This window comes from Sturnus vulgaris, chromosome W (assembly GCF_052056855.1).
Source record: "Sturnus vulgaris isolate bStuVul1 chromosome W, bStuVul1.hap1, whole genome shotgun sequence".
Taxonomy (NCBI): domain Eukaryota; kingdom Metazoa; phylum Chordata; class Aves; order Passeriformes; family Sturnidae; genus Sturnus; species Sturnus vulgaris.
In genome coordinates, this window is record NC_142282.1 from 40,333,168 (window position 1) to 40,356,392 (window position 23,225).

The following is a 23,225-nucleotide window of genomic DNA, read 5'->3' on the forward strand; positions in this document are numbered from 1 at the left end:
GCAGCTGGCTTTGTAATTTATCTTTAGCTAAGTAGTCAATTGTACCATGAACAAACTGCAAACAACCAAAGGAATGCATATGTGAAACCTCAAATAATATATTATGGATAATGCCCATTATGAAAAGTCAGTGAATTCATGCTATGACATTAATGACATATTCAGAATCATTAATACAACAGTAACTGTCCTAAGAAGCTGAGATTATATTTTTCCACACATCGTGCATATATGACAATAAAGCAAAATAAAAGCAAGAAAGAAAGCACTAAAGAGCTTACAATTAATAACAGCCATAATTTGGAATTGTTACTCATTCCTCTGTGCTACCTATAGTAGACAAAACAGCAAAGATTGCTGTGAATAAATATCCTAATTGACCAATACAGAACATTTATACCTATAGAATCTTTGATGAAATTAAGGATCGAAAAAACCACATCTTCAGATATTTTTACATGACTTATTATCTTATATTCTTAAAGACTTTTTTACCATTTCGTCATCATAATTGTTTCAGTCGGTTCCATCTTATCTCTATAACAAAAGAACTGTATCTTGTAATTTAAATGAGCATATTTCAACAGAACTTGAACTTATACTCACTCAAACCAAACGTCACTTAAACACAAGAGAAAGTAAACCTAACAACTTAACATTACTGAAACCGAACAGAAATTGATCGTAATAGAACTTAGACTTAACAGAACTTTAAAAAGCCAGAACTTAAATTGAACACTTTAAACTTTACAGAAATTAAGCTTAACAGAACTTAAATTTAACAGAACCTAAACTTAACAGAACTTCAAATTAACACAACGCAAACCTAACATCACTTAAATTTAACAACACTTAAACTTAACAGAACTGAACCTTAACATCTCTTAAACTGTACAGAACTGAACCTTAATATCACTTAAATGTAACAAAACTAAAGTCAGAGTTGAGAGTGTTCCTTTAAAGGCTTAGATACAACAAAATTTAACTCCTTTTGACTCCATCGTTACAAAAATGCTACTGGAAATTTGTCATACAACAGCTAAACATCAATGATCAATATGCAAGCAAAGGACTGATTTGTAACTGAAATAGCATTATGGATTTACTGGAGAGATTATAAAGGTGTGGCAAATACGTTATGATTTTACATAATTTAGTTTTGGGAATAGCTCATGGTAAGTGCAAATATTATTGAAAATGTTTGGTCATGGTCAGTACTGTTCTAGTATAAGTATAAGTTTGCCAAGGTTTTTTAAAGTACAACTTTCCTCAGAAAAAAGTCAACACTGTATATCTTGGCAAATTGCAATTCAAATCTGGTCAGTTGGCAGTAAAACAGCTTTTCGAGATTGCCTGTACAATAGATTTGAGCTAGGACTATTGAAGGTAACAGAATATAAATATTTAAGGATATAGCATCAAGAACCTAGTTATATAATACTGCCATGAGCTTTGCACATGTAACTCAGTTAGGTCGGTGGGTGTGTAAGACTGACACTTGTATATAAACAGCTACAAAGCCACGGTTTCAGATGATTCTAAAGGAGTGAGCTACTGTTTACTGCACTTTTGCTCCATCAATGTACTTACGCTGTTTTGATATCAAGTCCAATTTCAATTTATATGTGGCTGTCTTGGTTTGAAAGACAGGTATTTGCTAAGGAAAGGCAAGAGCCCCTTTTCTGAGATGCAGAGTGCAACCCCCCTCCCTTTTAATTATTTTAGTTTCAAATCAGAGGCCTTCAGGTAGGAGATGTGGGGATAAGAATAACAGTTCTTTACTGATATCTAACAAGGCAGAAAACAACAACAGCTATAAAAATTGACAACAGAACAGAACAGTATAGCTCAGCTCCAGTCCCTTTTGGCCACAGGCCCTCTCTCCCTGTGCTCAGTTACCGGTGCTGGGGGCAGGGCAGGTCCCGCACAGTCGAAGAGGGCTGGAGTGATGGCGGCAGCGGCCCAGGGGTGAGAGGGATGGGGAAGCGACTCCCCCTCACGGTGTCAGTTGTGGTGCTTGGCAGAGTGTCCGGAGGTAGTAGGGTGAGCTGGGAGAGCAGCAGAGCGATGTCCAGCGGCAGGGAGTGTGGATCTCAGCGCTGGGATGGCAGGGGAGGTGCCAGATCGGAGCACCGGGGCATCCTCTCCCTCCACGAGCCAAGCGAGAGAGACTTCCAGCCCGCCCAGACCCCCCATCCAACCTTTCCTTTTCCGGTCTCCCCCCTCGCCCTCCACCCACCCCCCTGCGAGAGAACATTATCTTATTGTTTTAAGGTGTAGCCACAAATACTTAGCATAACAATGGGAGAAATTCCACAGAAAGAAAAGGGAGCAATTCGATCCCCAACAGTGGCAAGGAAGAATAACTACAGTAGAATAACTAAATAGCTGTACCTATCTGAAATGATGCCACATGTTTCTTCATGGTGAAAGATTAACAATAAAATTACCCTATTAAAACTGTGGGACAAAAAGCAAACAAACAGGCAAAGCCAGCACAGTTTTGCCTGCCTTTACAGTGGAGAGTCAAGAGCTAATTATATCTAATTCTCAAATAGCTTCTGCAGATAACACTCAGGGTTTGCCTTCAAGTGAGCAAGGGAATGCCTGACTTATGAGCGGCATGGGCCTCACCCATGTAAATCATGCCATGTTTTGACATTGGGCTTGAACATTAATTGCTATTCCATTAATATCCACCCAAAATATTTCCAACGAGGGATCTACTGAATTTTCTAAAGGGCCACATAACAATAAGTGATATTCTAAGGGTACCAAGTTTGCAAATGTATTTCCAGGTATACAAATTTCCAATTTTCATATATCTCGGTTTGAAAGACAGGTATTTTGCTAAGGAAAGGCGAGAACCCCTTTCCTGAGATGCAGAGTGCAACCCCCTCCCTTCTAATTATTATAGTTTCAAATCAGAGGCTTTTAGGCAGAAGATATGGGGATAGGAATAACAGTTCTTTACTGATATCCAACAAGGCAAAATAGTAGAAACAACAGCTATAAAAATTGACAACGAAACAGAACAGTATAGCTCAGTTCCAGTCCCTTTGTGGCCACAGGCTGTCCCCCTCTGTGCTCAGTTACCAGTGCTGTGGGCGGGGCAGGTCCCGCGCAGTCGAAGAGGGCTGGAGTGATGGCAGCAATGGCCCAGGTGTGAGAGGGATGGAGGAGCGACTCCCCCCTCACGGTGTCGGTCGTGGTGCTTGGCAGAGTGTCTGGAGGTAGTAGGATGAAGTGGGATAGGAGCAGAGCGGTGTTCGACGGCAGGGAACGTGGCTCTCAGCGCTGAGATGGTGGGGAAGATGCTAGATCGGAGCACGGGCCGTCCTCCTCTCACTCCACGAGCCAAGTGAGAGAGCGAGAGCCCGTCCCAGACCCTCCTCCCCCCTTTCCCTTTCCGGTGTCCCCCTATCCCCCACCCCCCTGCGAGAGAATACTATTGCTACTAAGGTGTAGCCACAAATACTTAGCATAACAATGGGAAAAATTCCACAGAAAGAAAAGGGAACAATTCAACCCCCAACATCGTGGTAACAACTAACACCATTATAACTGAGCAAAGAATCAATATTAATTCAGTCCAATCAGACTTTTAAATAAAAATTCCTGAAAAGGCAGTATACATCCCACATGTCAAGTGTTACTAATCATGCAGTATATCAGCATTTGTGTTGAAGAATTTAGACCATGCTAAGCAGCCTCAAAGGATGCAGAATGACACTACATTCACACAGCTAGCCTTTCATCTCTCCAATAAACAGTCCTGTCAAAATCCACAGCTCAATGAAAATACAAGGTTAGTTTTAACAGAGTTCTGGGTAACGATATCACAACTATCATGAGGATAGTCTGTCTGCATTCTGGGATTTGAGTAAGCAGCATCACCTGTTAACTGAATGACAAACTCTCCTGTACCAATCTCCGCAGGTCTCTGATAATAGAGTAGCCTAAGTCTTCATAAGCAAGTGGGCACGCAGTAATAACCGACAGATCTCGGTGTTGCAATGCGTCCTCTTGGCATTCTGACAGTGATGTGCAGCAGCATCAGCATTCTGTGTAGGCTATGAATCTGCCATGTGCCATGATTTATGGTTCCTGGGTGGGAAGAGTAGGCTGAGCCAAGGTAGCTATCAAGGGCCAACTGCCTCTAAGTGAGTGGGGGCTGTGGAGGCTGGAGTAACTGTGGGAGGAGTGGGCAGCGAAGAAGCCACGGTCAGAGGAGCAGGTGCTGGAGGACCCGCAGCAGGAGGGGCACCATGGAGAACTGCTGCTGTGGAGGAGATGGTATGCAAAAAGGCCTCACTGTGGGAAGCTGGCGCCAGCGGGGCTGGGGGTGGCCAAGGGGGTGACAAGGGCCAAGAGGGCCAACAAAGTCCGAGGGAGCCAACAGAGGCCTAGGGGGCAAACAGAGGCCAGGGGCCCTACTAGGGCCAAGAGAGCAGCCGCGGGGGGTTTGGCATTGGGGGGGGAGCAGCTGGAGAAGGAGCCACTGCGGGGGAATTAGCAGACAAGAAGCCTTTTGCATGGGAGGCACTCAGCAGAGCCGCAGTGGTGGTGATGGGGGGGGGCAACCTGCTCTTGGAGGAGTGTTCTGCTCCGGGGGGAGCTCTGGGGGGCCTTTGGTAGTGCCCGCAACATTGCATGCTAAACTGAGGATTGATTCGTTCCCTGGATCCATTCCCTGGATCCGTGCCAGAGTTCATTATCAGTAGCCTTTCCAGCACTTTCTGGTGCAGCTGTGCACAGGAGTTTTAAACATCAAAGCCCCTCTCATTTAGGAAGCAATTACAGGGTTATTTAACCCATAATAAAAGTTGCTCCGATGTGGAGAATGTGCTGCAATATCTCTAAGTTGCACCAGTGCTACCGGAACACCTCTACAGTCCAAGGATACTCACAGTCCTGTGAGTCTTCATCCAGCAAATACCACTGACCTAACCTTATAGGCATTTTGCTCTCCGTTGGATTGTGGTTTGCAAAGAAAATCCCCTGTCATTATATCAGGGTCTGAGCTCTGCTTTCTGCTTGCAGTCCGGGGGTCCAGGATCGTAAGGGCTGCCTAGGTGAGTTGCAGTCCATCTCTTCATTGCAGTCTGGTATCCTGGTTTTCTGGGTCCGCGGGGCTTCATTGTGTGCTGCAGTTCACCTCCTCACTTGTAATCTGATCTCCCATTGTTGGGCATCAAATGTTAGGAAGCAGAGCGACGAAGAGACCCCAGGCAGGTGCAAGAGAGAGCTCTTTATTGCAAAAACCAGGCCTTTCTAAGCATTAGGCCATTTAAGCACAACAAATTGTCTCTATGACCTCACGTTACAAATAGATGAGACACACACTTTCTTCTTTAAGCAGCAAAAAAGGGTTGTTTTTTTTATTAACCACAGCCTGTATTTTATAGGGTTTTCTAAAAGTGTCATGCCTACCTATAATTGGTTGGTAACTAGTTGTTACCTCGTTTGATTGGTCAGTTCACTGGAGACGGTTACGTGCTTGGGTCTCTTTTCAGATATTGTTTGCATTTTTCTCAGGATAGCTTTCACAGGTGCCATTAACTATCATGGTCTTAGAATTCTTTCTCACAAGAATAAGCACAGATTTCCACCATTACAGGATTCCATTCTCATGAAAGCTGACAGGTTTCTCATGGGAACTTATCAGGCTAGCTATTAGCTTAGCTGAAGTAATAAGTCCTTATTTTACAAGGCCTTTATTTTACAAGGTTTTTACCTATATATAATAACAAATGTAGTTCAACCAACTACCATAAACCACTATGTGAACACGTAATGGTTATATAACTTGTTTTTCTACCTCAAATTCAGCTGAGTCACTTTCCCATAGTCCTTTTCCATTTAGCTGAAGTAGCAGGCCTGAGCTATGGCTTTACAAGGGTAACAAGACTCATATTTTTTAAGGTTTTACCTATACACAAGCCCTGACTAAACAGGGAGGCCCCAGTTGACTGGAGGATGGCCAATGTGATGCCTATCTAAAGAAGGGCCAGAAGAAGGATCCAGAGAACTACAGGCCTGTCAGCCTGACATTGGTGCCAGGGAAGATCACAGAGCAGACCATCCTGAGTGCCATCATGCAGCACATACAGGATGACCAGGTGATCAGGCCCAGTCATCATGGTTTTAGGCAAGTCAAGTCCTGCTTGACCAACTTGATCTCTTTCTATGACAAGGTGACCCATTTAGTGGATGAGGGAAAGCCTGTGGACTTTGTTTACCTGGACTTTGGTAAAGCCTCTGTCACTCACACAGCTTTCTTCTGGAGAAACTGTCTACTCGTGGATTGGATGGGCATACTCTTTGCTCAGTAAAAAACTGACTGGATGGCCAGGCCAAAAGTGTTGTGGTGAATGGAGTCAAATCCAGCTAGGGGATGATCACAAGTGGTGTTCCCCAGGTCTCTGTATTGGGACCAATTCTGTTTAATATCTATCAATGATCTGGATGAGAGGATTGAGTGCACCTTTAGTAAGTTTGCAGATGACACCAAATTGGGTGGGACTGTTGAACTGATTGAGGGTAGAAAGGCTCTACAGAGGGATCTGGACAGGCTGGATTGATGGGCCAAGGCCACTTGTATGAGATTCAGCAAGGCTTAGTGTTGGATCCTGCACTTGGATCTAAACAACCCCATGCAGCTCTACAGTCTTTGGGAAGAGTGGCTCAAAAACTGCTTGTCTGAAAAGGACCTGTGTGTGTTGGATGGCAGCTGGCTGAATATGAGCCAGCAGTATGTCTATGTGACCAAGACGGCCAAGAAAGCAAATGGTATCCTGGATTGTATTGGAAATAGTGTGGTCAGCAGGACTAGGCAAGTGATTGTCTCCCTGTACTCAGCACTGGTGACACTGCACCTCAAATACTGTGTTCAGTTTTTGACCATCACTACAAGAAGTAGTAACACTGAGGTGCTGGAGCGTGTCCAAAGAAGGGCAATGAAATTGGTGAAGGGTCTGGAGAGCGAGATTTATGAAAGGCAGCTGAGGAAATTTGAGTTGTTTAGACTGGAGAAAAGGAGGTTCTGGGGAGACCTTATTGCTCTCTATGTGAAAGGAGGTTGTAGCAAGGTGGGGGTCCATCTCTTCTACCAAATAACGAGTGAAAAGGAGTTATATCTCATTTAGCCATGAATCTTGTGGTCCCCTGAACTTCGTAAGGAGCTGTGCCTTAGTTAGCTAAGGAATTTATGGCTTTTTGGACTTTTGCATTTTAGCCATTTTTGCTTAAATGTGTGTTTAACTTAGTGTCAGTAGAACAAGATAACAAACCCAAGAAAATTAAGGAGCAGTTGAGCTTGTACCTGAAGGAAATAACTCCAGAGACCTATGCACCTCAGAAAACTTAATCAGTAGAGGGTTGTTTAGCTAAGGAAGCAAATTCAACAAATAATTTTTTAGGTAAGAGGAGTTTTGGGTTATCTTTAACTAAAGATAAATGTAGTGTCTTAGTAGTGACTTAGAACAATAAAATAAGGAACTAGAGATCAGCAGAAGTAAATTATTCATGGACTGGGAGCTGCCAACATGGAAGAGTCATCCAGAGGGCAGGTGATGAAGACCATAATGATGACCCTCTGATGAAGTAAGAGCATCCTACTTATAATAATACAGGGGGAAAAGACACTAGATGTCAGCCTTGCTCCATGTAAGAACAGCAAGACAAACTTGGCACCTCTGATGTAATAGACTGGGCAGACTCTGGAAGGGACTGTGAGGAAATCCTAAGTGTTATAATGTATTTAAACCCCAAGAAACTGTGTCTCATTGGACAGGCTCATGGCAAAAATTCTCAGCATGTCTCCAGTGCTGTAATAATGGAATGTTTGATCCAACAGAATTTTGCTGTTGGATTTGAGTTCTTTAATTCATCAGGGATAGGACAAGAGGAAATGGCCTCAAGTGGTGCCAGGGGAGGTTTAGACTGTATATTAGGAAGAATTTCCTCACTGAAAGGGTTATCAAGCATTGGAAGAGGCTGTCCACAGAAATGGTTGAGTCACCATCCCTAAACATTTAAAAGATATATAGACATGGCACTTAGAGGAAGGAAAAACAGTTGTGATATTATTGCAGATTAGTTAGAGGAGAAATAGACAGGCAAGAAGGGAAAAGATAAATAAAATATTGTAGCTGACACAGGCTCAGATAAACAGTAAAGCCATTAAGAGAAACTGTAACAGAGCAATTCACTGGAGCTCAGCGACCTTTTCATTACAATTGTTACTATTAGTGTAATATTTTACTTTATTTCAATTATATAATTGTACTTATCAAGCCAGGAGTTTTTTTTTCTGATTCTCCTCCACATCCCACTGGGGAGGGAGGGGAAGGGGGAAGTGAGTGAGTGACTGTGTGGTACTTAGTTGTTGTCTGGACTTAAACCATGACACAGTGTTACACCCAGCTATGAACAACAGAGTCCTAGTGTGTGAAGTACAGTAAGTGATGCAGCTAGTTCTTAATGTGTCTTAATTTCTCTTTAACTAAAAACTAAGCTATGTTAAACCACGACATTCTGTTAGGCACATGTACAGCATTAAACAGTGAGGAAGTTGGATAGAAGCAGCAGTAGCAACAAACTAAGGTTTGTTTTTTTTTCAGTTAGCACAGACTTCATCATGTCCATTGGTTTCTGTTTACTTACCGCACAAAGGATATAACAATGATTCATAACTACCAAGACAGAATTAGGGTTTTAAGGCAATTCTACCATAAATCCAAACTCATCATGTTATGTTTGCTGTAACTTCAAATTTTTCTCCCATCTGCTCTGAATGCAAGATAACCCCTGCCTTTTCCAAACAACAAAATACCCTCTTCTTTGCTCTCTGCTATGAAACTGGTACAATCAAGACAGCAGGTATTGATATCTCTTAAAGGAATTATGCAGTTCTCCCATCTAACCCAATAGCCTGAATTTCAAGAGCTTAAAAGTGCTTTCTGTCATGAGTAAATGTCCAGCTGGCTAAAAGAAGAGAGTTTAATCACACCATGTGTTTCAGAGCTGCAGGCTGTTGGCAGCCTCTTCACTGCTATGGAGCTCCCAAGTAACACCAGCCACACCATGCCAGAATGCAGCCTCTCTCAGCTCCCTCCTCACTACCCAGTCTGAAAGTATGAGCAGATTTTCAAAAAATAAATATTTTATATGGTTTATTTTAAATACTGGTTGTAGGACTAGAAATTTGGGAGAAAAAAATATTAAAAGTGAGATAATGATATAAGATGATCTGAAAAGCAGTGTTTGACATATTAAATGACACTGTGCTAAAATGTCTTGAACAAGGCTAGCATATTTAATTTTTAAAGTTATGCTTTTAGGCATAGGTAGTTTAAGTCCAGAACAGAGGCCAATTTTTAAAATCAAGATTTTCAGGTTTTGCTTACAATTAAAAAAACCCTAAACAATCAACAGGTATCTTGAGCTTAAAGTCTCTAGGAAACCCTATAACTAATTTTTTTTAACTTCATGTAAAGAATATGTAATTGGTAATTTCAAAACTATTCACAAAATTCATGTCTAATTTTCAAGGTGATTTTGTCTATAAAAAGTTTGGGAGGCTCACATCACAAAACAGCTGTGCCTTTTTTAGCTATAGACTTTCAGACAGAACATGGAAGACTAAAGTTTGATTCCTTTTTCTGCCTGAATTCTTTAACTACTAGGCTGAAATGTGGCTTTATGCAGTCTCTGCTCTGTGGAGCAGGGCGTGAAGCAATTGCAAAATATGAAAACAAAACTTTGACATAGATATTTCTGTGCAGGCAAATGTTATGTTTTCAGTGTTTCCCAGATCACATAGCTGACTCCTGTCTATGTGCAACAGAGCAACGATACACTTGAAGTCCTTGGATTTGGCTTGAGTCCTTTGAGTTGGACTATACTTCATTGGAAGGGGATGATCATTAACACAAGGAAGCGATCTTGGTGCCTTTGTTGCCAATGTTCTTCTTTCTAACTGCAATTCATAAGTACTTGGGAGTTTCCACCTCCCTAGAAAGTAGTGTCATGGCCACATTAGAAAAGGCTATGACTGCTTTGGGTCTCATTGACTAGATAAAGTATCTCCAAGGGGTCTTGAGGACATTAATCTGAACTAGAACCAGGATGTAATCTCTGCTTCAGGGCAAGGCAAGATGGAGAAAGGGAAAAGGGCAGGAATAAAGAGGAAAAAATGCTAGCTGTCTGCATTTGCCTGGTAATGACCTGTGGTTTCGACCTTCTGAGACTTTTGCCCTTGTCCCAACTAGCTCAGATGTTAGGACGAAGCCTCAGGGATCTGCCACATGAACGTGAATAATAGATAACAAAAGAGGCTCTTTCGCCCCTGGGGAGAATCTGAGGTTTATTTCTTGTGGTCCTCCAGGAGCGAAAAGAGAGCGAGGTCAGGGGGCATAGGTCTTTTCTAGGGTCTGTAAAGGGGGCGGGAAGAAATTGGATCTCGACCAACTAGGCATGGCCAGAGGGGAGAGGGACCAGACCACAGGACATTGCAGGAGTCACGGAATCTACCATTTCCGATACATCTAGTGAGTTACAACAATGACCATCAGATGAGAGATGACCAGGATAATCTGGAGAGTTGTAAGATGAGTGGAAAGGCTTCATATGAAACCTCCTCTGTGCTAGTGAGGAATGATATGAATATGGCTGAATTGGCAGTAAATTGTCTGTAGCATTTAGTGGGTGCTTAATTTCCAACCTGTTTTCTTACCTTAATTATGTTTAGGAAAGCATTTTTAATCATGAGAATAATCAAACACTGGAAAACTTTCCCCAGGGAGGTTGTGTAATATCTCCATCCTTGGAGATTTTTAAAATATGACTGAATAAAGCTCTAAGCAGTCCAGTCTGATCCTATAACTGATCCTGTTGTCTCAAACATGGGTTCATTACCTGGTATGTAATGCCAGTTCACACACTGAGGATAAAGTATTTTCATTTTTATTCTAATTTGTGTAAAGTAGGGAGCTGAGTGGTAACCCACAAAAGGCTGACTCCCAGATCATCAAAACTTACACTATTTATACATTTAAACAAACAAAGGCATCAGCATTCATTACTTATAAATTACATAGCTTTTTCATTAATTAGTACTCAAACCCTAACTTGCCTGTTATATCTCTCACTTCTCACAGTAAATAGTCTGCATGTGCAGTTTTTCCCTCCATTTATGTTGGGGGTCCATTTTCAGTAGGTGGTCAATTGGTTGGTGGTCGTGACCTCCCCTGACAGAATTGCCTTTCCCCCAGTTACTGCTCAGTCCACCTGACTTGACTCTTAGTGGCTCATCCAGACAATCCATTCATCTTGGGATTGTCTTCATGGTTCTCACTGATGAGTGATCTTTTAATAGCAGAAAGCAGCGGATTTCTTACAGAAAATGGCATGCAGCAGATAGATATCCGTGACAGCCAGCCTCTGGGTCACGATCTTTTCCTGAAAAGTCCCCTTAAAAACCCAAATTACAGCAAGACCCCCTCCTCATGTTTTCCCCACAGTCACACAGGAAGAACCACAGCCCACCTTGTGGAGTGTACTCTCTCTCCCTAGCTGCGGGATGTTGGCGTCTGGTAAGAGAACCTCTGGTCTGTACTGATGAGATTTGGAGAAGGTCCTCTTTAATCTCCTCCCTGAGTTTCTGGTGATTCTCCTCCATCCTATCTTCCATTTTCTGCATGCGGTCTGACAGACATATTTCCACAAGTGAGATTCTTGCATGTGTTGGACCATGCATGGCATCTGCATATGCTCAGAGCTTTTTCACCATAGCAAGCAGTCTCATCCCCCTCATCCTGCTTCATCATTGCTAAAGCAGAAGCTTATTCTTGTGGCCCAAGTCGTACGAGTTTTAGCCACGTAACTGGTGTACATCTTACTCCTAATTTTTGGGTCATCTGAGAAGAAAATCTCTACCATGACCAGTTCTCTCAAGCATTGAATCCCTTATTCTATGGTCTTCCACAGGGTTTGCTGCATATGGAGATCATCTGAACACAGATATCTTTTCCACACACTTCTCAAGAGCCATATCCAGAGACTCAGAGGTTCAGGCCTCCTTACCATTCCTTGGTCAATACCCAGATAACGTGACAGGGATCCCAAATGCCTCGCTTCAGTACCATCCAGAGTTGTATTATCGCCTGCAGCGTCCCAAATACAGACTAACCAACTAACTACAGATTGATCAAATCATCAGGTGTAATCCTTTCTTAGGTTATGAAGGTCGTTCATGGATGGGGACTCAATAGTGATTTGTGGTTCTGAGTCAGTTGCTGGCTTTGAGGGTCCTTCCCCTACATCATCATTACCATGCATTGGACAATTGATTTTGGTTGTGGTTTTCTTCTCTGGATAGGAGCAACTGCCATTGGCTTAGGTTCCCTGTCTGGTTTAGATGCAGCCTGAGTGACTGGGGTATCTAGTAATTTATCTGCTAATTTATCTTTCTGCCCCTTTGTCTTTATCTGCTGCCCTATGGTATCTAGCAGCGTGTGATAAGCATATGCCAGAGCCCAGCATATAATAATGAGCTTTTTCTCATTAGAGTTGTCATTGCACTTTGTGCTGGTTTAAAAGTAAAACCAGTGAAAGACTCCAAGTCAGAAATACAATATAATAGGAAAAAAAAGAGAAAAAATAAAATACATTCAGTAGCACAAAATAAAACCACTGAAAGAGTCAGAATACAACCTGACACCACGCTAGTTATGGTGGTGGTAGCAGTTTAGATGAAGTGGTCTTGTTGAAGTAGTGATCTTGTAGAAAGGTCTGGTAGCTCTTGTCTTTTGGAAACTAGTGGGTAAGGGCTGCTTTGGTGTTCCAAAGTTCAGTTTTTATCTAGGTAGGAAATGTTTGGCTCCTCCCCCTGGGTGGAGCATTTCACAATGGGATGATGTAATTTTATCAGTCATGCAGTGGGACTCAATGATCTATTAACAGGAGATATTTTTCTGGAGGAAGGATGGGTCCTGGGAAAGATAAAGAACACTGCCCCACCTGGTTTCTTAACAGATGACCCATTAGCAGAGGATATTTCCCACAGAGATAAGGATCACTGCTCCACCTAGTTTCAACACATGGTGATAGAATACATACTTTGGGCACATCTTTACACTGTAACCCAGGACACACTTCTCTTTCAGATATTTCCCCACCTCAGCTGAGTTCTGAATTTGTTCAGGGGAGAAATTCCAAGCTATCAGGTCAGAGAATTCCTTCAGGGTTTGGTCCATATCCTCCCATTCCCCACACCACTCAGGATTTTCCACGCCTTGCTCAGGTGTCTCATCAGCCCCTCTGGACATCTCAGCCCCGATTCTAGACAAGCTGCAGACCATATAGGGTAAACCTACGAGATAAAACACCAGGAAGGTTGTCTCTGTAACATCCAGGGGAAACTGAACATTCTCAAAAGGTGATGTACCAGATTTAAAGGGGAAGAAGGAGATGAAAGACTGGGAAACCTCATCCCCTGCTCCTCTTCTAACAAACTGGGTGTAATTACTAATAAACCCCCAAAACAGATTACTGAGACTAGGATGGAGAAACAACAGACCATATACATTTTGAACAACTCCCGTACCTCTGTTAACCTTCTATAAATCATTATCACCAAGCTCATCAAAATAGAAAGCCTAATCTGTGCCACTGTTCTGTAAAAGGTATGTGCCAGGGACAAAATTGGCACTATCTGTGGATAGACAAACAGGCCTAGGGACCAGAAAGACATTAGTTCCTCAAATAGGCCTAGGGACCAGAGACATTAGTACTTCAAACCAGAGAGACATTATTACCTCAAACAACATGGTGACTACTGACTGCTTTACCCCAATACAAAGTGATTAAAACCAAAATGTAATTAGTACAGGTGGGTTTTTTTCACTTTCTCCAGCCCAATATTGGGCACCAAGATATTTGTCCCGGTTTGAGACAAATTTGGTGGGGAATGTCCTAAAAGGGTCTCTCCTCTAATAGAAGGCAGGTTTCAGCAATCCCTCCCCCATAGATTTGGAAAGAATTCCCTTGGAGAAAGTGAAAAAACCCTGTTTATTTAACAAGCAGAGTACTCACAGGCATGAAAATATGAATAAATAATGTTAAATAATAAAACCTCTCACTGCGGAGAAGAGATGGTAGATTCAGAGTCCTTTCTGTAGGTGTGGCTTGGCTTACTCGGAGTCCAGAGCTGACCTCCAGGCCTCCACGGCATGGCAGGGTGGGCGATGTTCTGATGTTTTGGACCAGAGAAAAAGCTGAACAGTTCCAGAAGAAGAAGCCACAGTCCCAGGAAAAGCTTCTTGCCTTAGCTAATGAACAAGAAGCTAGCTTTAAAAAAAAGCAAGGAAAAATTCTGTTTCTCTCTCTCCGGAGAAAGAAAAGCTGCTTGGAAAAAAAACCCGAGAGCTTTATCTGTGGTTTTGAACACAGGCACTGAAAGAATTCCACCACCTCCCCCCCCCTCTCTCAGATCTCGCTTAAAGCTACAGGACTCATTTAAAAAATAGTACAGATTAGGAGTCAATGTAGTTTACCACCAAATTGATGATGGAGTACACATAAAGTCCTTTCACTCACTTCCCAGGAAAGTAACCACAAGTTTATGTCCAAACTTCAGGGAAGAAGTACTACATGCTTCGAGGGTCTGTGCAGGAGACTTCTGACTTCATGAAAGTGTGTGTAGCTTTTATAGTTTGTAAAGTGAAGCGTCTGTCAGTCAGAAATTCCAGCAGCTTATCTTCCTACATCTTGCTCTCAAGGCCAATTGTTTATTGTCAACTGGGAATTCCACCTCTGGCACCAGAGAGAGATAACTCCCTAGCCAGTGATAACTCCCTACCAGACATCTGTCTGGCCTGAGTTATCTCACCAATTCATGTGAGAGGGAAGATGCCCTGAGCTATCACACCAGCTGGTGGACAGAATAGATGTGCTCTTCTGTGGCAGAGGGGAATGTCCTGCTACAAGGTCTCACCAGAGAAGAGGGGCAGAATCACTTCCCTTGCCCTGCTGTCCACACTGCTTTTGATGCAGCCCAGGACAAGGTTGGCTTACTGGGCTGCAAGTAACACATTGCTGGCTCATGTCCAGCCTTTCATCCACCAACATCTCCAATTTCTTCTCAGCAGGCTTGGTCTTAATACCTTAATTTCCCAGCCTGTGTTGATAGTGGAGGTTACACTGGCCCACATGCAGCACATTGCACTTAGCTTGTTGAACCTCATGTGGTTCCCACAGGCCCACTTCTCAAGCTTGTCCAAGTCCCTCCAGATGACATCCTGTCCTTCAGGTGTGTCAATGGCACCACTCAGCTTGGTGTCATCTGCAGATTTGCTGAGGGTGCACTTGATCCCTTTGTCTGTGTCATTGATGAAGACATTGAATCGCACTGGTCCCGATATGAACCCCTGAGGGACACCACCTGTCACTGATCTCCATCTGGACTCTGAGCCATTGGCCACTGCCATTTCAATGTGACTGTCCAATCAATTCCTTATCCATCTAACAGTCCACTCATCAAATCCATTTCTCTCCAATTTAGAGAGAAGGATGTTGTAGGGGACCATGTAAAAGGCTTTACAAAAGTCCAGATAAGTGACATCTGTAGCCCTTCCCTTCTCCTCTGATGGAGTCACTCCATCATAGAAGGCCACTAGGTTGGTCAGGCAGGACTTGCCCTTGGTGAAGCCGTGCTGGCTATATTGAATCACGTCCTTGTCCTCCGTGTTCCTTTGCACAGTTTCTAGGAGGATCTGTTCCATGATCTTCCGAGGCACAGAGGTGAGGCTGACAGGGCAATAGTTTCCAGGGTCCTCCTTTCTACCCTTTTTAAAGATGGGTGCAATGTTTTCCCTTTTCCAGCCACCTGCGTCTTCACCTGACTGCCATGACTTTTCAAATATAGAGAGTGGCTTGGCAACTACATCAGCCAATTCCCTCAGGACTTGGGAATGCATCTTGTCAGGTCCCATACACTTATGTACATTCAGGCTCCTCAGGTGGTCACGAACCTGATCTTCTCTTACAGTGGGAAGGACTTTGCTCCCCCCAGTGCCCATCTTGCAGTCCATCCACTCAAGAAGTGTGGGAAGAGAGGTTGCCCTTGTCTGTAGTTACCTGTTTTCCAGCATTATTTATTTGGGGGTACACCTTCTTTAACCTTCTTTTTCTGGATGACATACCTGTAGAAGCCCATCTTGTTACTCTTTGCATTCCTTGCCAAGTTCCATTCCAGCTTCGCCTTGACCTTCCTCACCCTATCCCTACACAATTGAATTGCATTGCTACACTCTTCCCAGGGTACCTGTCCTTGCTTCCACTGCCAGTGTGTTTCCTTCTTGCCCTTTAGGTTGACCAGAAAATCTTCTTGTAAGGAATTTAGGAGAGGAGTGGAGGCAGTAGGTAAATGTTCAAATCTCTTAAAAGTGGAGGTTGCCTTGAGAAAAACTGAATGCTGATCTAGAGGAAACCAATGTGTTTCCCATAGCCCAAAATAAAGAAATTTTCTTTCATGCTTTTGGAGTTTAGAAGAAAGAAATAGTTATGAAAACCTGTTTGTTACATTCAGAAAGGTGTCATGGTTCAACCTCAGCCAGCAAATAAAAACCATGCAACTACTTGCTCGCTCCCTCCACCCCAGTGGGATGGGGAGGAGAATCTAAAATAATTAAAAACTTGTGGGATAGTGTTCTTAGCAGATGCGTGGGGCATGAGATATGTTTTTGTTGGGCGATTGATAAGGTGGGGCTCATTGCATGGATGCAAAAAGCGAATTTATTGGTTCTACAAATCAGTTTTTATACTTGTCTTGGTTTGAAAGACAGGTATGGTCTAAGGAAAGGCAGGAGCCCCTTTTCTGCGATACAGAGTGCAACCCCCCTCCCTTTTAATTATTTTAGGTCCAATTCAGACGCCTTCAGGCAGGAGATATGGGGATAAGAATAACAGTTCTTTACTGGTACCTAACAAGGCAGAAAACAACAACAGATATAAAAATTGGCAACAGAACAGTCTAGCTCCGCTCCAGTCCCTTCTGGCCGCAGGCCGTCTCCCTGTGCTCAGTTACCGGTGCTGTGGGGGCAGGGCAGGTCCCGCGCAGTTGAAGAGGGCTGGAGTGATGGCGGCCGCGGCCCAGGGGTGAGAGGGATGGGAAAGTACTCCCCCCTCACGGTGTCGGTCGTGGTGCTCAGCAGAGTGTCCGGAGATAGTAGGGTGAGCTGGGAGAGCAGCAGAGCGATGTCCAAAGGCAGGGAGCGTGGATCTCAGTGCTGGGATGGCAGGGGAAGATGCCAGAGCGGAGCCCAGGTTGTCTTCCCACTCCACGAGCCAAGCGAGAGAGAGAAGCCCCGCTCCAGACCCTCCGTCCCACCTTTCCTTTCCGGTTCCCCCCCCTCCCCCTCCAGCCACCCCCTTACGAGAGAACATTATCTGTCGTTTCAAGGTGTAGCCACAATTACTTAGCATAACAATGGGAGAAAATTCCACTGAAAGAAAAGGGAATAGTTCAACCTCCAACAATACTTTTCCAATTATAGCTAAAAATAGCAACAATCACGATTGGTGTTTCTAAGTAACATTACTTAATCAGAGCCCTGCACAGAGCTTTTGTACATAACTGCACAGTCACATACGTTCTTGCATGATTTATCTTAAACAAAGCATACCAAGAACACCTTTTGCTTCCTCATTCAGGGTTCTGCCTTGACTTGCCATGGCTTGTGGCTCACTAGACTTAGCACATCCACTTCAGTCATGAGTTGAGCAGTGCTCTGAGTCTTGTTCTCCAGCTGTATTCTCATATTTCCCTGTAGGAACTGCTGCCTTGGGACGGTCGGGACAAACTCAGGCGCTCTCTGTATTCTGGTCTTAAAGTTTGCAGTTTATTTCGTAGGGCGTGGGTGTATAAATAAGGCCCTTCAAGGAACTGCAGCCGCAGCTCAGAGCAGGACACAGAGAGAGGGATAGAGCGAGAGTAAGAGGAGAGAGCGTAAGAGAGTAAGAACGAAGAGAGAGATTTTCCTGTTTTCAATACAATAAATCTTCTATGTTGAATATTCTAATTTCCACTAACCAATCTAATACAAGATACAATTCTCTAACATTTGCATGCAACCTATAGGAATCACTATATTACCATGTTTTACTGCTTTTCTTGTCTCTAAATTTTATCTGGGACCCTTCCTGCCATGCTTAGGGAGGATGTCTGTTTGCTTTTTGGTATTCGCAGCATCTAACATTGTCTAAACAAAGGGGCGTTCAGGCATTCAGTTGCTTTCAGCCACACAGTCGAAAATTGCTACCATTTCTATTTCACTTATATTTTCCATATTCTCAAAGTCTTTTGCTAGGCACTCGTATTTATAAGGTTTCCCTAATTCATCCTTCCCAACATCTCCCCCTTTCTGTTGAACAACTAAGATATTAGACACTGTCTTATTCATTATTTGCTGCGCACATTGAAGTATACAGGGTACTAATAATAAAACTACAATTATTACTATTAGAATAAACAAGCCTATTTTACAGAGTTCCTTTAGCCAAGGTGCAAAGCTCCAACCTTCGAACAAACTGTCTAGCCATGATGGGTCATCTGTTGTAACTTGGTTAGCTAAATCCCTTAGGTTTTGTAGCTGTTTATGAATGGAAATGGAATGATCTGATAAATTCATGCAGCACAATCCTTGAAAATCTTGACAGCCATGTCCATGAGCTAGTAAAAGATAATCAAGGGCAGCTCTATTTTATAAAGTTGCATGTCTGACTGCCTCTTCATCTGTCAACAAATCACTGATTGCAGTTGAGGTGGCATTTACTTCTTTACTGAGCCAACACCCCAACTTGTTTAACTGTCTCAGTGCAACTGAAGAACTTGGCTGAGGTAAAAAAATGCTTGGGACAATTGATTTTCCAGAGTTCCAAGGGTGAAAGTCACTATCACAATCACTTTCATATTGATGTCCTGTGGAGGATCTAATATTTCTGTTTTTCTTTTTGACTACCCCTTTAACACTGGGGGCTATTATTGTAAGTTGTCCCAGGGCACAGGGGCCACCCTCTATATATGAGGGTATACCCTGCCAGGCTCTGTCTCCACAGATGAGCCAAATTCCTTTGGGAAATCGTATTGGTAGTTTGCTAAATCGACCTGCATGAGGTTCAAAATATGTAAGAAGCTTAGTTTGATTACACCAAAAAGTCACATTGCTATAAACTGGGTGGTATGGGGTAGCATTTAAATGAGGACCGTCTTCTTCCAGGAGATGAAAGAAGTAGCAACTGTCCATAGTTACTGAGCCTAGGATTTCGAGCTCTTGAAGATCAGATTTATCAACTTTAAAGTTATCAATATAAGTTTGGTGTTTCTGTCTGGGAGTTGGGGATACATTGTGATCATCATATGGCAAATATTTCTCAAGGGTAACATTATCAAAACCCTCTGGAAAAGGTACTCTGACTAAACAGGTTGAAAAAGGTTTGTCAGGACTTGTGTCAGATAGGCAGATAGTATTGGAGCCTGCAGACTTGGCTAAAGCAACCCAGACATTCGTCTTTGGTTGATTTACAGGTAAAGCTTCACTACAAACACTAAAACAAAAGAAGAACAGCATGCATTGGCGCAAACGATAAAACTCCATTCTTTTCTTCAGCTGTTTCTGGCTGATCACTTTCTCCGGATGACTGCAGAGTTCAGGTCTGGGTGCTTGCTTCCTGGCTTCTTCTTGTGGGGTCACTGGCTGATGTGGAGGCTCCAGCAGGCTTCGATGTGCAGTAGGGCTTCACATTTTTTGCTGGAATCTGTTTGAGTCCTCCACCTGTAGAAACACACGCAAACCCCTTTCCCCATGTTATAAGGTTGTATGGTCCTTCTATTTGTTCTGTTTATAAGTTTTTAACCAGAACTGGGAGGTGCTCTTTTAGTTTTGCTTTTTTGTTGTTCAAGAAGTGTCTATAAATGGGGGGGTCAGGCTCTTCTGCAGAGCTTTTCAGAAAATTATAAACATACAAAGCCTTATTCAACCTCCTTTGAGGTGTAGCCTGAGCTTGTCCCCCTTTCTGTTGATCTAAAATGCATTTTAGGGTTTGATGTGTTCTTTCTATTATTCCTTGACTTGTGGGAGAGTGGGGAACGCCAAATGTATGGCGAATACCCCAGTTATTTAGAAATCCAGCTAATTCCTGTGAAACATATGAAGGACCATTATCAGTTTTAATTTCTTGGGGAACACCCAGATAGGAAAAGGCTTGTGAAAAATGCTGGCAAACATGCTTAGCTGTTTCTCCTGTATGTAGAGAAGCAAAAACTGCATTTGAAAACGTATCAATAGAGACATGAATATTTTTAAGTTTCCCAAATAAGGGATACTTAGTAACATCTGTTTGCCATTTCTGTAAGCTCTCCAACCCTCTTGGGTTGGTGGCTCCTGAAGCAGGAAGAGGCTGAACAAGCTAACAATCTGGGCAAGTTCATACACTATTTTGTGCTTGCTCCAAAGTGATGTGAAAATCTCGTTTGATTGCCTGTGCATTTTGGTGAAAAAATGCATGGCTCAATTTTGCTTGTTCAATAGTGCTAGGCAGCGGAGCTGCATCAAGCACTGAGGTAGAATTTTCAATGTCTGCTGCACCTTCGCCATCGGATGCTGCTGATGCCAGAGCATCTGCTCAGGCATTTCCTTCTGCCATAAATCCTGGGAGGCCCGAATGGGCTCGAATGTGAAAAACAAAATAAGGATTAGTTCTGTGAGATAGAATTTGGTAGAGACAGGTGAGCCAAAGACACAATTTGTCGTTGTTCACATCCTTTAAAACTGATCCCTCAATTCTCTTAATAATATTGGCAACATATGCCAAATCAGTGATCAGGTTGAAAGGTTCTGAAAAGAGCTGAAAAGCCCATACAACTGCTGCCAATTCAACAATCTGAGGAGAACCTTCAACCTTTTGGACATCTTGTTCCCAGACTTTTGTTTCTTTGTTCTGCCATGTAACTACTGAATTGTGCGTTTGCCCTGACCCATCAGTGAAGATAGTAATTGCATCTAAAGGTTCTTCACTGATCAGAGGTTTTTCTTTGTAGCATAATTTAGCTTTGATCATTTTGTGTGCCGGATAGTGAATGGAGCAAACGCCTGGAAAATCGAGCAAGGCATACAGCAATTCCTCTGACTTCTGCATTGCCCACTCAAAATAAGTCTTCTTCATGGGCAAATAGATAATTGCGAATTCGCAACCTGCTATCGAAAGAAGCCTTGCTCTGCCCTTGATGATGATTTGAGACATCATTTCTAAAGGTGTGAGGATTGTCTTTGGTGACCTGTAAGAAATGAAAACCCATTCAATTATTAGTAACGGATCTTTTTGAGAGGGGTCCCATTGAAAAATGAGACCACATAGTCTCAGCTCTTTTCCTAAAACTGCAAGGAAAAAGGGTTTATCTGGGATACAGTGATGTGCCTGCCTGGTCTGCAAGGCATCAGTAATTTTTTCTAAGGCTTTATAAGCCTCGGGAGTGAGAGACCTAGGGGATCTAATGTCATTGTCCCCTCTCAACAGATTGAAAAGTGGAGCAAGCTCATCAGCAGTGATTCCCAACACAGGCCTGACCCAGTTAATTTTGCCCAAAAGCTGTTGCAAATCTTGTAAAGTGCGAACATCCGTTCGCACTTGTATTTTCTGAGGCACAATAGATTGTTCTGTTAGTTTCCAACCCAAGTATTTCCAGGGAGCAGTCTCTTGTATTTTTGATTCAGATACCACCAGTCCAGCCTTTTTGATTTCAGCAACAACACCATCTCTAGTTTTTTCCATTTGTTCCTGTGTTGGCACTGCTATGAGTAAATCATCCATGTAGTGAAGAATGACCGATTGTGAGAATTGTTCATGGACTGGAGATAAGGCATGCGCTACAAAATATTGGCAGATGGTTGGTGAATTCTTCATGCCTTGTGGTAAGACAAGCCAATGGTACCTTTGAAGTGGATCCTGCAAATTTGTGCTCGGAACGGAGAAAGCAAAACGAGGTGCATTATCCGGATGCAGTGGAATGTCAAAGAAACAGTCCTTTAAATCGATAATAACAAGTGGCCAGTTCCTTGGGATCATGGAAAGGTTAGGCAGGCCAGGTTGTAGAGGGCCCATGTTCTCAATCACTGCGTTAATTTTTCTGAGATCATGTAACAATCGCCAGGTGCCTGAAGTTTTCTTGTGGATCACGAATATAGGGGCATTCCAGGGGCTGTTGGTGGGTTTGATGTGGCCTTTTTGAAGTTGTTCAGCCACTAGGTTTTTAAGGACACTCAGCTTATTATCTATTAGGGGCCACTGCAAGACCCAGACGGGGGTGTCAGTTTTCCAGGTCAATTTTAAACTGCTGAGTGTTTCAGCGACCCCTAGGAAAATCCAGTTCAATTCTGGCTCCCCATTGAGAAAGCAAATCCCTTCCCCACACTGTGATGTGTCTCTGCACTACATAGGGATGGATCGATGCCTTTCTCCCTTGCGGTCCTGTAATACTGATTACAGATTCGCTCTGCAAGCACGGAGTGGCACCTCCGATGCCTGTGAGAGCACCTGGAGGAGTTATTAACTTCCATTCTGCTGGCCAATAATAATAGGAGATCACAGTAACATCTGCTCCTCCCTGTATCAATCATCCCCTTAATCCTAGCTCGAAGCTCACCAATGGACAATTCACAAGTTATCATTGGTTGTTGTGTGCTTATGTGTTGAACCCATAGGACTTCGGGGTTTTCATGAGCAGGTAAGGAACCGCAAGGTGGCATGTGATCTGCTGTCCCCATAAATAGTGCTATAGCAAAAGCTATAGGGGTGTTAGGTGGTATATGCAATGGGGGATAGCAGGCATTGGCTAACACTCGTAATTCTTCATTGCAATTGACAGAGATTACTAAGGCAAAACAAGCAGTCCTAGAATACCATTCCTCTCTTTACCAATAACTAAAAAATTTTGTTTATATTGAGAAGTCCCAGTAATCCCTGTTGGAATATAGTCATAGCCACTGTCTTTCAAAAATATTGTTGGCTTGGAGGTTGCCAAAGTACACCAGAACCCTGGGGGTAATAAACCTGAGGCGTTACTTGGGGTTCTGCTGGCGATGTAGCAAAGGGCTTCTGAGCCGGAATAGTTACAAATTCTCCCTTGGGGGTCTGTGGAGCCATTATTTCTTTCATCACGTGATGGC

At 43.1% G+C, this 23,225-nt stretch overlaps 1 protein-coding gene and 1 long non-coding RNA gene across 7 annotated transcripts in view; one reads left to right on the plus strand and one right to left on the minus strand.

Annotated features, from left to right (window-relative positions):
* Window positions 1–23,225, plus strand: part of LOC148220178 (protein FAM219A-like) — a 193,651-nt gene that overhangs the window by 84,446 nt on the left and 85,980 nt on the right. The window lies entirely within an intron of this gene.
* LOC148220180 (uncharacterized) lies at window positions 2,947–14,607 on the minus strand. The gene is made up of 2 exons (XR_015799097.1): window positions 14,138–14,607; window positions 2,947–13,375 (listed from the first exon to the last, which is right to left on the minus strand). It is a non-coding gene; the product is annotated as an uncharacterized LOC148220180 (long non-coding RNA).